The 16,362-nt window shown below is 27.4% G+C and overlaps 1 protein-coding gene across 3 annotated transcripts in view; it reads left to right on the top strand.

Annotated features, from left to right (window-relative positions):
• LOC109608589 (uncharacterized) overlaps positions 1-16,362 on the top strand; it is an 83,080-nt gene that overhangs the window by 7,982 nt on the left and 58,736 nt on the right. The gene's annotated exons all lie outside the window — the stretch shown is intronic.

Genomic DNA, 16,362 nt, shown 5'->3' with positions numbered 1-16,362 from the left:
TTTAAAATAATAAATTGTATATACTATAATTTTATTGATATAAAATTCTCTAATTATAAAATTAACATAATTTTGTCAATTTTAGTAAAATCTGTTAATAGTTATTTTATATACAGGTATGGATAAAATAATAAGAGTATAATTATTTAAAAATAATTATTTAAAATACTAAATTTTATAAAATATAATTTTATTGGTATAAAATGTTATAATTATGAAATGGACATTATTTTTTAAATTTTAGTAAAATTTCTGTTAATATTCATTTTATATAGAGTTATGGACAAAATAATAAAATAATAGAAGGGTATAATTGTATAAAATTAACTGTTTAAAATAATAAATTGTATATATTATAATTTTATTGATATAAAATTTTTTAATTATGAAATGAACATTATTTTAACAATTTTAGTAAAATCTCTGTTAATATTAATTTTATATCCAGTTATGGAAAAAATAATAAGAGTATAGAAGGGTATAATTTTATAAAAATAACTGTTAAAAAAAAATTGTATGTATTTTAATTTGAATGGTATAAAATTTTCTAACTAAGAAAAGAACAGTAATTTTATAATTTTAGTAAAATGTCTGTTATTCATTTTATATACAGTTGTGGACAAAATATAAGAGTATAATATTATAAAAATGTTTAGAATAATAAATTGTATAGAATTTTCTAACTATAAAATGAACATTGTTCTTACAATTTTAATAAAATTTCTGTTAATATTCATTTTATATACAGTTATGGACAAAATAATAAGAGTATAAAATAATACAATTTTATAAAAATAACTGTTTAAAATGGCTCCTTATAGAATGGATCTTGGTTAATGTGTATGCCAAAAATGAACTTTTCAGTATGAAAATTCATTTTAGTTAGACCATCAGTGTGTCAAAAGTTTAAAAATAAATTAATTACTCAAAAATTATTAGGTTTAGGTATAGGATATGGTATAACCAGTCTAATTGCTATTACATGAAGAATTTAAAAATATAAAACTGGATGTTTTATTGAAAATAAAGTTGATGCCACAAACTGAATAACTGGAAAATTTGTTTAAAATAAATAAAAAAGTAGTTCAAGACAATTTATAAATTTCAAATCCATATCTTTTTTTCTTCTGCATTATTCTAATGAACAAATCAGGTGAATCACCCTGTGTACATTTCCCAAATTCAAAATCTGACATCAAAGGTTTTAAATTATTTATACTAAAATAATTTATTATCTCCACATTAATATTTTGAAATATTTATGCGATATCATAATAAATAAATTGAATGTATGATGTTCATTTACTTTCGCCGGTCAAATGTTGGTTATTTAGTTTGGTAAAATTTTGACGTTTCAAAATTTATTAAAAGCAAATAATTGTAAATCAAATTTATTATCGGTTAATAAAAACTAACGATCCCAATTTTATATTTACGTATTCCAGCATCAAACTCGTCGATAAACCGAGTTAATTTGACGTTTGATGCATCGCAAAGTATCAAAATTTATAGTCTCATAAAGGTCAACAGTGGAGTTACAAAGCGAATGACTTCATAAGTTCCAGTTCTCCCGCGGGCAAAGCGATATTTGATTTTCATTTTACGTGCGCTCCTTCAAATCATATTGAGTATTTTTGATTTAATGGCCCGACGTTCGTGCCGTTCGTTTACCAATAAAATGTTTTAGTATTTCAAGAAATTGCTCCTCGTACAATTTTTTTTATTTGTTTACGACCCTCTGTTTTTGGCTGGATTCGGCTAGAGAAAGAGCACAAGTTAACAGGTAGGTGTATTACATACGGCCTTTACGTCTCTTACTTTACTTTTCATCAACCCTAAACAGTCTGTTGGTTTTTACGACGCCTGAACTCCATGCAATCCCCTAAAAAATGACGCACATTTAGTTTTTGTTCCACGTCTCCATCTCGCAAATGTCCATAATGCCAAAACGAATTTCCCATAATTTCCATCCGGAAAAAAAAAAAAATAAGAAAAACGACGACAGAGAATAATGGAGGTATTCGTGCGATGGGAGAGGAATAACAGTCGCAAATTCGATGCAAATTGCGCCCCCGTCGTCAGCGTCTTTCGACCGACGACCGACGACCGACGAAACTACAGACAGTAATCGGTTTCGGATAGCTGCATTCCTACTAAATATAATTGGAAATTTATTATGGCTCTGCCATGGCATTCCTCTCTCCGTGCCGGTATCAAAGACTCTCGCCGGATTACATCAAAATCCAATTACGTACCGACTCCTCTATTTTGCTTGTTTGCTCTAGTTTTTTTATTGTGTGTGTGTTTTGTGAGCAAGTCTTGGCCAAACTGCAAAAATCTGGTAACTAATACAATCTGTTTAAACTGACACATCTGTCTGTGAAACAGCAAATAGAAAGGCTGTGAAAATTATAAATAAATTATAAGTTATAATTAACGGTAGTTGTTCGAGTTTATTGGTGGACGTTTGTTGGAATTATTTCCTGACGTTTCGCTGGCACGAGTGGCTAGCATCTTCAGAGCTCTGATTTCGTTCTGTTCGTTGACCGTCCTAATCTGCTTAGGGATTTTTATGTTTTTGAGCACTGGTGTCCATATTTTGTCAAGCTTCAATGTTTCTTCTTTTCTGAGGAAGTTGCTTCAGTATTTATGGATTTCAATTGCTTCCCTAGTCATTCTTTTATGATATCCAGTTGTCGAGGCAAATGCTCAGAAATAGGACCTACAATGAGACCTCACATTAATAGTGAAGATCCACCTAGTGAGCCCACGATTGATAAAGCTTCTCTCCCATATATATGTAAACTTACCGATAGAATTGGAAAAATCTTATTAAAACGTAACTTCCATACTGTTTTTATACCAACAAGGAAGATTCAACACAGTCTCAGATCTTCCAAAGATAGGAGACACCAATAATCAGTTTCTGGGATATGTCGCATACCATTCTCTTGCGGGAAAGTATACATGGGTACCACAAAACGTTAAACAGGGGCAAGGATTAAGGAACACAAACAAAACTGCATTCTAGGACAATCAGATAAGTCTGCTGTAGCTGAACATGCACTGTTAGATGGAAATCATAAGTTAAAATTCCAAGATACACAATTACTTGCCTCGACAACTGGATATCACAAGAGAATGATTAGGGAAGCAACTGAAATCCATAATCACGGAAACAACTTCAACAGAAAAGAAGAAACATTGAAGCTTGATAAAATATGAACACCAGTGCTCAAAATTGTAATTTTTATGGTGTCCTTGAACGATGCTCGTTAAGCATCAATTTTCCTTGCTTACACCATATTTAAAGTTTAACCTCCCCTAAAAATTATAATCTCCCCACAGAAAATTGCCATTAACCAACTCGGAGGCGACGAATTGCGTTAAAATTAATTAAATTCGAAAGTAAACAATTGACGTACAAACCTCGCGGTTAATTAAGCCGCCTTCCGTCATCTAGGTTAGAAGCGGAGGGCGCCGATAATATCTACATGAGCGGCGTTGTCTTTATGCATCGGGGACTCCCCGACGTCATCTGCATAATAGATGTGCCCGTTTCATTTCCCACGGATTGTTTAAATGTTGTTGTCGCTCGAAAAACCACATTAATTCACACAAACCCCAGAAATAACTGCGGTCGCAGTTTTCTTCTGATCTCGAATGTTACTAGTACAGAATTGTTGCTGAACGTGTTTATGGTTATCTCAGTTATTTATTATTAATTTTAATCGTGTACGAAGCAGGAATTTAAATTGTTAAAGTTCGTAAGCTCGGCGTATTCGACCCGTAATTTTAAAGTTATAAAATTAAACGTTCTGTGTGATCATAATCGCGAATGTGTTGAGCTTTGGAACTGTGCAAACTTTTTAATTAATACCCACTTTAGCACGGGAATAATAATCACCGGACGATTAAATGAGAACCAATCCAATCTTTTGTTTATATAAATTTATCTTTTTCTTAATATTCGATCTTAATTTTGAATTACAGTAAATAAGATGAATATTTGTTTGTGAGTAGAAAAAATTTTAATAAATTCTTATTTGTTTGGAAATCGGTTAATCTTGCTGTTGATATAACGAAATTGTTTTGGATGTTAGGCACTGAGAATATTAAACTCAAAATGTTAAATTATTGATAAAATTTTTTTGTACAATCCGAAATGAAATTTTATGATAATTAAATTGAAAATCACATGAAATAATCAAGTATTGACACAAAGAAACTTTTTCATTTTGTTTGATTTAAAATATTAATTATGGCACTGAAACAAACTTAATATTTACCTTGTAGTAAAATATTCTGACAATTGTTATTAATAGATGTTAAATTGTTAAAAGCAAAGTCTTATTTATTCTTTTAACTTATAATAAAAAAACATCGAATAAAAATATAAAATAATTTAAAAAATAACATTGAATGGAACTTAAATGGTTATACTTTAGGAATATTTAAACAAAGTAACAGTAGACAAACGGTAAATAATTCTCTAAGGAAGAAAACCAACAGAGCATTGATTTGAGCACTACAAAAATTCAGTAAAATCTGATGAAACAATAGAAAACTAGATTTTTAATGGTTTCTAAGAAGATGAAGTAGGTGATGATTTAAGTCTATATGAAGCAGAACGTGTTGGAGGCGTTACTATTTCAACCAATGAACTTGACTGAAAAATTGTACTTCTAATTTGGTTTAGAATAAAAGAAATTAAATGAGATAAAAGGTCTGAACAGTAAGTTCTACAATCTCAAGAAGCAGAGATAACACTTAATTACTGACTGTAGAAAAAAAAAGAAACTACTAAAAATTATGAAATTTATAAACTTTGGAATTAAGAGGAGTCTTACGAGGTTGGTTCTAGTCAGATCCATTTACTAATCTGGCCAAAAGTGTAGTTTACTTTATTGTTTCAAACAACATCGTTGTCAAACTGATTTCAACTTCAATTTTTTAAATACTAAAACTTATTTCTATTTAAATATATTGTGTAAATTAAAATTATTAATTATTTTTTTCTAAACAAATCCTTCTTACAATTATATTATAGTAATATCGATGGATAGGGTGAGAAGTGTTGCTTATAAAATCAATTTATAATGCTCGAAGTCGAAATTATAAATATTTATTACAAATTAACCCTTATTTACTTTCTAAAGTGTTTTCAATTCTCTACATTTTCAAATTGTCTTGAAAATCTATTAAATTAGACATCAACTAATATCAATAAACTATAATATGTTTAAAAATCAGTGATTTTGATCTTCTTCCAGTGTCAGTGAGATATTCAGTGTTTTGATGTATTAGAAACGGCAGCAAAGAATAAATTTAAATCAATTGTTTTTTCAGTTAGTCGAGTTACAATTTACTGTTCGATTTCTCTAGTAAAAAACACCGATAGAATTTGATTAATAGACGAGACGTCTTAATAAATAATCAACTTTCACTCCGTAAATAATTCACCGTTCTCACCATGAGAGTGCGACCATCAGATCGAATAGGACGGATGAAAAATCGTTATGCAGAATGTAGGAAGCGAAGCACGACAAACCCGACATCCCTTTAACGAACCTTCATCAAAGTGCTAAAAGAGGAATCACATGAACCCTAAACCGCATTAGTTACGGCCCCGGGAGCCGGTGGAACAGGTGCGCTTTGTCTACACATGTATCGCCGCCATCCATCCAACTTTCTGTGTGCCGATAAACCGGGTTCAACGCGGCAAAATGTCCGTTAAGGCCGAAAACAAAGTACGGTCTTGCTAACACGTAAATGCACCGATTACCATTGATGAGGACCGACGGGAGGATGCTGCGAGCGCCAGACGTATCCAAGACGGATGTAATTATGTGCTTAGGGCACGACGTCGAATTAAACTGATTAGACTTCGGTCAATCAATGTCTGACTGTCTTTTTTGCAACTTTCATCTTTTCTTTTTTATTTTATTCAAGCCATGTAAATTGCCTTCAATATATATTTACATTAAACAGCAAGTTTCGTGTGTTTAGGGCATAAACTGGACTGTAAAAATGGTATTTTTATGAGAATTTGTTCTGGAGACTGAGGGAAGATGGATAAAATTTTTTAAATCGTTATAGAATTCCATATCTCTGATAGTATCTTCTCTTCTTAATACCTTGATATTTTGAGGTTACAGATATGCATAATATATATAACTTGAAGTATTTTTTTCTTAAATAGTATCTATTTTATTTTATACAACCGTCTCTAATTATACTAATTATAAATCTAAGCAATTAATTAATATTTGCTAATTCAATGACAAATTTTACTATATTTTCTCATTATAATTTTATATAATTTTTTCCTCCTAAATTAGGAATCCCTAATGCAGAATTTTTATTATCATCGTTTACCTCTCTTTAAGTGTAACTTCTACTCGATTTTATTTATGGTAATGAAATTAATTAGTTTCGATGTAAAAATTATTAATATTAAATTTTTAATTGGCCAATAAATTTGTAATATTCCTGGTCGTAACAAAATTTGATTTAACTTTCAATTAACAAAATCCTCGCTGTGAACAAATTACCATCATAAACACAAATTAAAACTAAAACACACACATTCATAAAATTCCAAAGTGCTAAAACAGATCGTTTTGCGCTCCAGTATCTCGATCCTATTACACATAATTACTCCAGTACGTAAACACACCAATTAGACATAATATCCGCGGACTAAATGATAATTAAACTAGAAATCGTTATGGACAATGTTTAGAAAGGATATTATTTTTTTTAAATATGGCATTTCAACATCGGAGCAGCGTTATTATCGTTAAATATAAAATGAAATGACGTGGTGTTAACAATTAATTGTTACCAGCAATTTCCAAACGGAAATCTGGTTTAATTATCTAACTATTTGTACTGAAAATTGTCTTGAGCATTTGTTCGACATCTGTTGCAACATTAATATTAATATCAGGAAATGTTTTTTCGTCTTAATTAAATTTGTATTTGTAAATATATGCAGAACAAACGTTCGAACGTGAAACAATATTGTTGTAGCATTGTTACACGGAAATCAAATATTTTGTGCCGTTGAGCAAAGCTTATTGATGCAGTTCGTCGAGACGAAATCGACCTTCGGGCCGCCGACTATTATTAAAATATACATTGGATTTCTAGCGTCTGATGACTGCTCATTAAATTTTTGATTGTTCAGGTTCACAAGAATATACTTTTACTAAAAATAAACATAACCAATCATCGATTTTCCATTAAAATTTTGTCGGCTGTTTTTATTTGTATTATGAAGTATTAAAAGAACAGTGAAAATCAATAAATAATTCATGAACTTTTGCCATTTAATTGTATATCAAATATTAATAAGTGAACGACAAATTTATATCGATTATAACCAATAATTATTGTTCAATATACGGAAATATAATATTAATAAATTAAATTTTAATTAAACAGTAGGTTTATGCATATTGAAATGATAAAAAATCAATTTTTTTCCAATAATTTTTAATACTATTATTATTTTATCTTAAAACATTTTATATTTATTTAGTATGAAATTTATACTGGTTGTAATAAAAAAATCGACACTAAGGAATACTTATTTTGAAGATTTCATTAAAATTGCCCAACAAATTATAAGTGTTGAAATTTTTATTAAAAATAGTATGTATTATTTTAAATATTTTTTATATATAATAAATTGCAAATTCCAAATTACATATATTTAAATATTTCTTTACATGACAAATTTATATTTTATTATATTTATAAATATTATTATTTTATTTTAAAACATTTTGTATTTATCTTATTTAATATAAAAATTATACTGGTTTTAATAAAAAATTCAATACTAAGTTATAGTTATTCTGAAGATTTCATTAAAATTCCTCAACAAATTTTGAATGTTGAATATTTCATTAACTCCAATATATATTATCAAAATTATATTTTTTAAATGTAATAAATTGCAAATTCAAAATTACATATTACATTTAAATATTACTTTGAATGACAAATTTATATCGATTATAATCAATAATTTTTGTTCGATATACGGAAATATAGACCTCATAAATTAAATTTAAATAAACAGAAAGTTTATGCATATTAAAATAATAGAAAAAGTGTCGCATTTTTTAATAAAACCAGTATTTAATATTAAAAATATATAAAATATTTTTATATGTAATAAATTGCAAATTGAAAATTACATTTAAATATTACTTTGAAAAAATATTGGGATTTCAACTGAATATTATATTTAAATTTTCTGTTTTACATATTTGTTTGTTTAAAATTGTTATTTTATAATATATTCATATAATAAAAATATTAATATAATCTTTTATATAAATTTTATTAGGAAGGAAATATTAATTTAATTTTAACCTGAAGTTGAAATAAAATGATAATTTACACGTATTTCAGTGGCCTGTGGTTTATAAGTTAGTGTGCTGATCCTCATTAATCAATAATATGAGTATTTGAAAGTGGATTATAAAGGGATCGGAAGTTTAATTGCACTCTCCCTAATCGACAGTAAAATGTGACAATCACCTTTCGTTGTTAAACAACGACAACGAACATCGGAATTATAGTTTTTATTTACGAGAAAATTTCATCGATAAAAAGAAATTTTATTTCCGTCTCGATGGCCAAAAAAGGTCCCACAACAGTGACAAACGACGTTTCGAGTTTTCGGGGCGACGCATCCGAAACGATTAGAGTTGAGGAACTACGAACATTTCCAACTTAAACGAACATAACACCCGATTAAGAGAAAGTTCCCCACACAAGAAAATGAATTGCTTTGCAGGAGTGTATTGTTGCATTTTGCGGAGCCGAATAATAGAAACCGAATTTACTTGTGTTGTTCGCTTAACTTCGTCGTAATTAATTTCAGTGATTTCGCGAGTGCGGTGGTTCCGTATTTTACGATTTACAAATAAAAATGTGATCCACATAAATAATATGAACGTTGAAATTGGAAACGGTTTCGCAATATGTTTTCGTCCCCGAAGGAATCCGGCTTTATTTTCCGGGAATGGATTCTTTTAAAAAGACAACTTTCAAGAGTCGATTTCCATCTCCACAAATCTGCGATTTCTTGATCCCTCAAGTAATAACTGACAACAGGCATGGACTATTTTTGAAGCCGTTTAAATATTTATGCATGGGAAAGTGCTAAAAGACAATTAAACAACGCAGGAAGAAATGGTTATGCGAAGCGCAAAACATTTTAAACTGTCTGAAAGTAATATTATTTAATTCCGTCTCTGAGAGAAGAGAACCAGCGGAGCGTTCCTAATCGGAATCCACATATTATGCAAGGAAGATTCACTTTTATTTGGCGTGCTTAATTTTTGTTTCATTGTCTGATATGAAACGACTGCGCGTGTTGCGTTACACTCTTTGGATAAAAGTCAATTTCGGTAAATGGAACCACAAGACGTTTTGCAATCCTTTCAAGTTGTTTTGTCTCGAATTTCGGTTCAATTACATTATTATTGTGTTAGTAGAATAATAGTACACTAAAAAACTCCCATTTTTGATACTTTATTAGGTATTAATAAGCATTTTTTTATTTTTTAGTGATCTTAAGTATTTTTGATATTTTAACTATTTTCATTGACTTCTTCTTTATAACGTAAATCTTTTTGTTCATTTTGAAATTACTAATCTAAGACACACATAATAAACAAACTTATAAATCCGAAGTTTTAACAAAACAAAATATTTATAATAATTTAAATTAACATAAAATGTAAAAATATAAAATTAAAAAAAAAAGAATTCTTATATTTAAAATTAAAGTCAGAAGTTTACTATTAATAATTTATTAAGGCAAAAAATCATATTAAAAATCTTAATTTAAAAGATACAATAATTAAACATTTTTTAGTGAATTTTAAATATTTTTATTTTAATTTTGATATCTTGGCTATTTTTATTGATATTTCCTTTATAAAAATATTCTTGTTTATTTTGAAATTGCAAATACAAGACATAAATAATAAACAAACTTATGTTTCCAAAGTTTTAACAAAACAAAATATTTTTAATAATTCAAATTAATATTAAATGTAAAAATATAAAATTAAGAATTCAAATATTTAAAATTAAAGTCAGAAGTCTAATATTAATAATTTATTAAAGCAAAAATCACATTTAAAAAATCCAAAATTAAAAAGAATGATATTTTTTTAGTGAATCCTAAATATTTTTAGTGTATTTTTGGCAATATTTTGGTTATATTTATTTATATATCTTTTATAAACTTATTTATTTTGAAATTACAAGTCTAAGACGTTAAAATAATAAGCAAACAAAGTTTTAAGAAAATATTTTTAATAATTTAAATTATAATAAATGTAAAAATATAAAATTAAAAAAGTTGGAATTCATATTTTTAAAATTAGAGTGGAAAGTCTAATATTAATAATTTATTAGGTGATAAATTACTTTAAAAATCAAACATTTTTTAGTGAATTTTGATAATATTTTGACTATTTTTATTGATAGTTCCTTTATAAAAATATTCTTGTTTATTTTGAAATTGCAAATACAAGACAAACTTATATATCCAAAGTTTTAAAAAAGTAAAATATTTTTAATAATTTAAATTAATGTAAAATGTAAAAATATAAAATTAAAAAAATTAGGAATTCATATCTTTAAAAATAGAGTGGAAAGTCTAATATTAATAATTTACTAAGGCAAAAAATTACCTTAAAATTGTTAATTTAAAAAATTTAAAAGTTAAATATTTTTTAGTGGATTTTAAATATTTTTTATCTATATAACTTCTTGTTCATTTTGAAATCTAAGACATAAATAATGACCAAATTTATATGTCCAAAGTTTTAAAAAAGTAAAATATACACCCTGTATAATTTAGTTTTTAAATTTTACATATACTTGCGAATAAAATGCCTGTACCTAAAACAAATAGTTACTTATAAATTTTATTCCAAAAAATTTTACAAGTTGATGTTCTAACCAAAATATCTGTATTGGAAAATTTTTGGCAAATACGTCAACAAAGAAACTTCCTATAAGGAATCATTATTAATACACCCAAATTTTAAACACAATGTTCGATATTTACATTTATTTTGATTGGTATAAACATTCCTTATATATAAAATGAATATTTACATATATTATTATATATTTCAAAACAAAAATCTGGAATTGGAAATCGTAATCACAATTTCATTCTTTGATGTTTGAAGAATAGTAATAAGATCTTTATGAAGCTCTAATTTTACATTATATAACTATAACATTGTGCTTCAAAATTATATTTAGTAATTAAGTTACATGCCGAAAATAGAACTCAATAATTATGATAATATTGACATAGAACAACAGTGAACCACACTCCACAAATCAAAGAGAATAAACGCGAATACAAATAGGTATTATAGTAAAAACCTTTGTGCCGGCTCGGTTTTGGTTACCTCACGAACAATTATTGACAAGGATCTGTTTGAAAGGAACTCATCAATTGCGTGGTTTTCTTTACGCCACCGCCCACAAACACTTTTCGTTTACAAACATCAATAATTCATTACGCCTGGAATTGCACAATAAAAGTACGCCGGAGAAAATATTTCTTTCCTTTAGTGGTTGCACATAATTAAACATTCCTCCCAGTTTTCATAATTTTGATTCTGTAACTATTTTGTTTTGTGTAGGAATTATAAATATTTGGTTAACTTTAAAAAATATGTATGTGTGATTTGTGCGCATTTGAAATGATGTCATTTACGTTGTAGAACAAACCACATTGTTTATAAAAATACATACAGATTATACATAGATTTTGTATTATATTGTAATATATTTTTTCACGTATTAAACTAATTCACAGGAATTATTTAAAAAAGCCTTATCAAAAAATACAAAACCACCCTTAAAACGAATGACTAAAGTGGAAAAAAATAAACATCGAACCGAGAACAGACAATAGAGTGGAAAATGCATGGGATTTCGAAATATCGAGTCTGAAAGTGGTTCGGTAAAAGAGCCGTAATAAATCGAATTTTGCGATTTATCTACTTTGTATTCAGTCTTTGTCGCTGAAATATTACATTTGCCTAACTACATATATTACCTCCCCGGTTGTGGGGATGAATACAAAAAAAAAATAAGACGTAGAATAAGTTGATCTAATTGGGAGCAAGCCTAAAAAAATATCAAACAACACAAAAAGGATTATTTCGTTAAAAAAGCCTGATTTTCGAAATGAAATATCCGATCAATGAGAAACGTAGCAATAGAAGGAAATTTAAAGAGGGAAAAAGCTTGTAAGAAAATAAAATACATAAGATGTTGGCGGCGTGAAGTTTTTATTGAAGTGAACCCAATAAATTTCCCTGGTTGCTCGTGAAATTTGTATAAATATGTTATACGTAACCGGGGGTGATTGTTTTAGTTAGTTATTTAAAATGTGAGTTTTAGTTAGTGGTACTCTACTCTTCAGATTTAAGCTACAGTATTGGCAGTAAGTGGAGTAACTTTAAAAATATATAAATTGCTACCGCCCTGTGTATTCAAATCTAATATAATTTATACCAATTACGAATACACTGTATACAAACATGTCGGTGAATATTTCTTGTATTTATTAAAGTAATTCTGTTAGCTGCTAATCAGAAAACTAAATGTCACTAATCTCTCCTAAATTCACAATAATTTGAGTTTTACGGTGTACACCAAAGTAAACTGAGTTAATAAAATGCGTCGTGGAAAGTTATTATTTTCCTAATTAAAATTACGGATCCTTCAATCTGATGACAGAAAAATCAATATCACTCGATTATGACGCGTATTTTACAACAATTTTCAGGATTTGGTTATGTGGTGGTTTCAGAATAAACAAATTTTATCCCACTCCAAAAAAATATCCTTTCCTGAATTCCAGCAAAATAAGAGACACATCTTGGAATTAATGTTTCTTCTAGACCGTAAGAGATAGATTACTACAAGAGGGTCTTCATGCAAGAAAGTCAGACTAAAAAATCACTACTATAAGAGAAGAACAGACGAGTCAGAGTTGAGTTTACCAGGTCCCTTTTACACTGGACTTTAAATGATTGGAAACGGGCGATCTGGAGTGATGATATCAAGTTTAATCTGGTTAGCAGTGATGGGATTTTATATGTAAGGCGACCTATTCATGAAACGTTTAACCCAAAGTTTACCATACTCACTGTTAAACATGGCGACAGGTCAGTAATGGTATGGGACTGCTTTTGGGGATTTGGAATGTGCCCTCTCCTTTGAATAGAGAGTATCATGGATCGTTTTATGTATAAAGAAATATTGAGGAACAACATGTTACCGTATTCAGATAAAAATATGCCACCAAAACTTTATTTTCAACGAGATAATGACCAGAAACACACTTCAAAATGTTTGAAACAGTGACTTTTAAGAGAAATAATTAATGTTATGAACTGGCCATCTCAATTTTCCGATCTAAACTTCATTGAAAACTTATGGGAAATAATGAACAACAAAAAAGACACAAAGAGTGCAGTAATCAGCAAGATTTATTCACGGTTCTGCAAGAGTCCTGGCAAAATATGGATCCAAATATTATTGACCATCTGTTGCTTTCCATAAAAAAAGTATTTGCAAGTTATTCATAATAAGTTAATTTTCAATATACATTTTTTTGAACATAATAACTACGACAAAAATTATTTGAATTTAAAAAAAGTTGCTCCACTTTCTGCCCATACTGTAAGTTTATTGAATGAACCAAACGTGTGTGGGTGTGTGCGTATGCCAAACTGTACTTTGAAGTTGCGCCGTGCAAAATAATAAAATTTTTCGACATGATAGAAAAAAAAAAATCTTGTTAAAAGTTTCGGGTACATAAAACGGCGAGAGGCGGCGCCGAAACGATTTAAAACAACACAACACAAACACTTTTGCGGTCTCCCGCAACTCCGGAGGGCGAAACAAAGGTGGCTCGCCCGAAACAGAATCGCGTAATTTGGTTTCGCATTGAAAGCCGTTTTCAATTCTGACATTCCGAACTGGAATTGAAAAGAAGTGAAAACAGAAATCCGGTCACTCGTAAATCCGCTTAAGTCGAGCTATTTACCGATGTTTTTTTACTTGTTTTTATATTTTTCCAGCGAAAAGTTTCAAGATGTTATATGTCAGGGTATTAAAGTCGACGTCAAACAATGTAATCTCCATAGAGTGTGGCGAAAATAGGAGAAACTATTTTATTGCTCGTAGATTTTATTTTATTTTAGTGCCGTTTCGACTTGATGTTAGTTCGTTATCCTCATGAACGTCTTTCTCGTTTTTTATCCTAATCTTTCTCAGTTAAATTAAATGATTAATGAATAAAATACTAAATTCGAACTTGAGGTACATATTATTAATATTACGGACAATAAATATATTTTTTTAAGCTAAGGCTAAATGAAGATTCAAAGAAAATTACAGAAATCAAAAGAAGTAGAAAACTGTTTACAGAATTACAAAAATACTATTGAAAAAAAACTATTTAGGTGAAAGGAATAAATGAAATTCGAGGTAATCTGAAAATATTGTAAAAAGTAGATATTTCAGTAGATAAGTATATAGATATATATTGAATTAAGCTAAAAAGCAAACTGTTTTTTTTTTTTATTTTTTAGACAATTTAGAGAATTACAAGAATGCCTGAATGATGAAACAGAAAAATAAACCAGAAAAAATTAAAAATTGTATTATATATGTAAAAATATATATTAATGAAATAAAAAGATTGAATTAAAATAGAAATAGGAAAAGGAAATCCAAAAACTCTAAAACTTTTTTTATTAAAATATATAAAAAATTATATATTTAAATGTAAATTCCGAAAAGAACCAAAAAGCTAGTAAAAAAGTTAAAAGTTAAAAAAACTAGAATAGTTTTAAAACTTGAATTTCTTTACAGAATTTGCAGATTTATTGATTTACAAGAATATTATTAAAAAAATAGAAAAATATTTGGGTGAAAAAAAAATCTATGAAATCAGAAGTGAATTTTAAGATAATCTGAAAATATGTAAAAAGTAGAGAAATTTATAAACAGTAATAATTTTGTAAATTTTTATTCAAAATTTACAACAGTAAGATTTAAAAGAATTTTATAATTTAATTCAAAGTTAAAATTTAATGAAGAAGTTAAATAAAATACCAAAAAAAATTACTGAAAGAAAAATTAAAAAAATAACTGAAAAATATTTAGGTAAATTAAAACTGACTTAAAATATAAAAAACTGTATAAATGTAAAAATTCTGAAAACACTATTATATAAAACGTTCATAGAAAATATTCTAAAAATGTTATAGAAAAATATTTAAATATCAAAATATAAATAATCTAAAAATCAAGTGAGTTAAAAAAATTAAAACTAGAACATTTTTTTAACAGAATTTGTTGAATTAAAAGAATATTACTGAAAAAACAAAAAAATATTTAAAAATTGACCAAAATATATAAATATATTTTTTTACAAGTAAATGTAGTATTAAAAAAAATGAATTGAGGATTTATTTTTCAATTATTAAATTAAAAAATAAAAAAACTTATATATTGGATTTTTTACAGAATTTAGAGAATTACTGAATATTATTGAAAAAAAAAAAAACAGAAAAATAAATATAATACACAAAATTGTAATAATGTAAAAATCCTGAAAATACTTAATAACTGTATAAAAAATAAAGTACTCTAAAAAAACTTTTTTATATATAAATGTAGTACAAAAAAAAAAAAAAATCACTGAAATAAAAAAACTTAATTATTGAATTTTTTATAGAATTTAAAGAATTACTATAATTTTATTGAAAAAAACATAAAAATTATTATAAAATACAAAATTATAATAATGTAAAATTCCTGCAAATTTTCATACTGATTTTATAGAATTAAAACATTAAGATTTAAAGAAATAGAAAATATTTAGTTACTTCAAAAAATTATTTAAAATTTGCAATATAAATTGAAATAAAATATTAAAAAACTGGTTGAGTTCTTAGTTTTCTATAAATAAACGCCAGGAATGTTTATAAACAAAAATGTGATTGATTACATTAAAGTAGAATTAAAATGTTATTAATAAATAATTCATCGCATCCTTGAAACATTACTAAAGCATGTAATTTTAAACAATTGCATAGAACAAGTGGGCGATACGATACGTCCTTAATGTAAATAAATATCGACGGCGGTTTTACGTAACAGTTCACGTCGGAGTTAATTTTGTAAACAGGTTATTGTTGTTCGCATTAATGGTTGTTCGCAAACTTCATGTTTGCCCGCCGCATTATATGTTACATCGTATTCCCAACTAATTTATTGTGT

This window comes from Aethina tumida, chromosome 3 (assembly GCF_024364675.1).
Source record: "Aethina tumida isolate Nest 87 chromosome 3, icAetTumi1.1, whole genome shotgun sequence".
Taxonomy (NCBI): domain Eukaryota; kingdom Metazoa; phylum Arthropoda; class Insecta; order Coleoptera; family Nitidulidae; genus Aethina; species Aethina tumida.
Note: the sequence above shows the minus strand (reverse complement) of the source record. Positions and strands in the feature narration are given on the sequence as shown.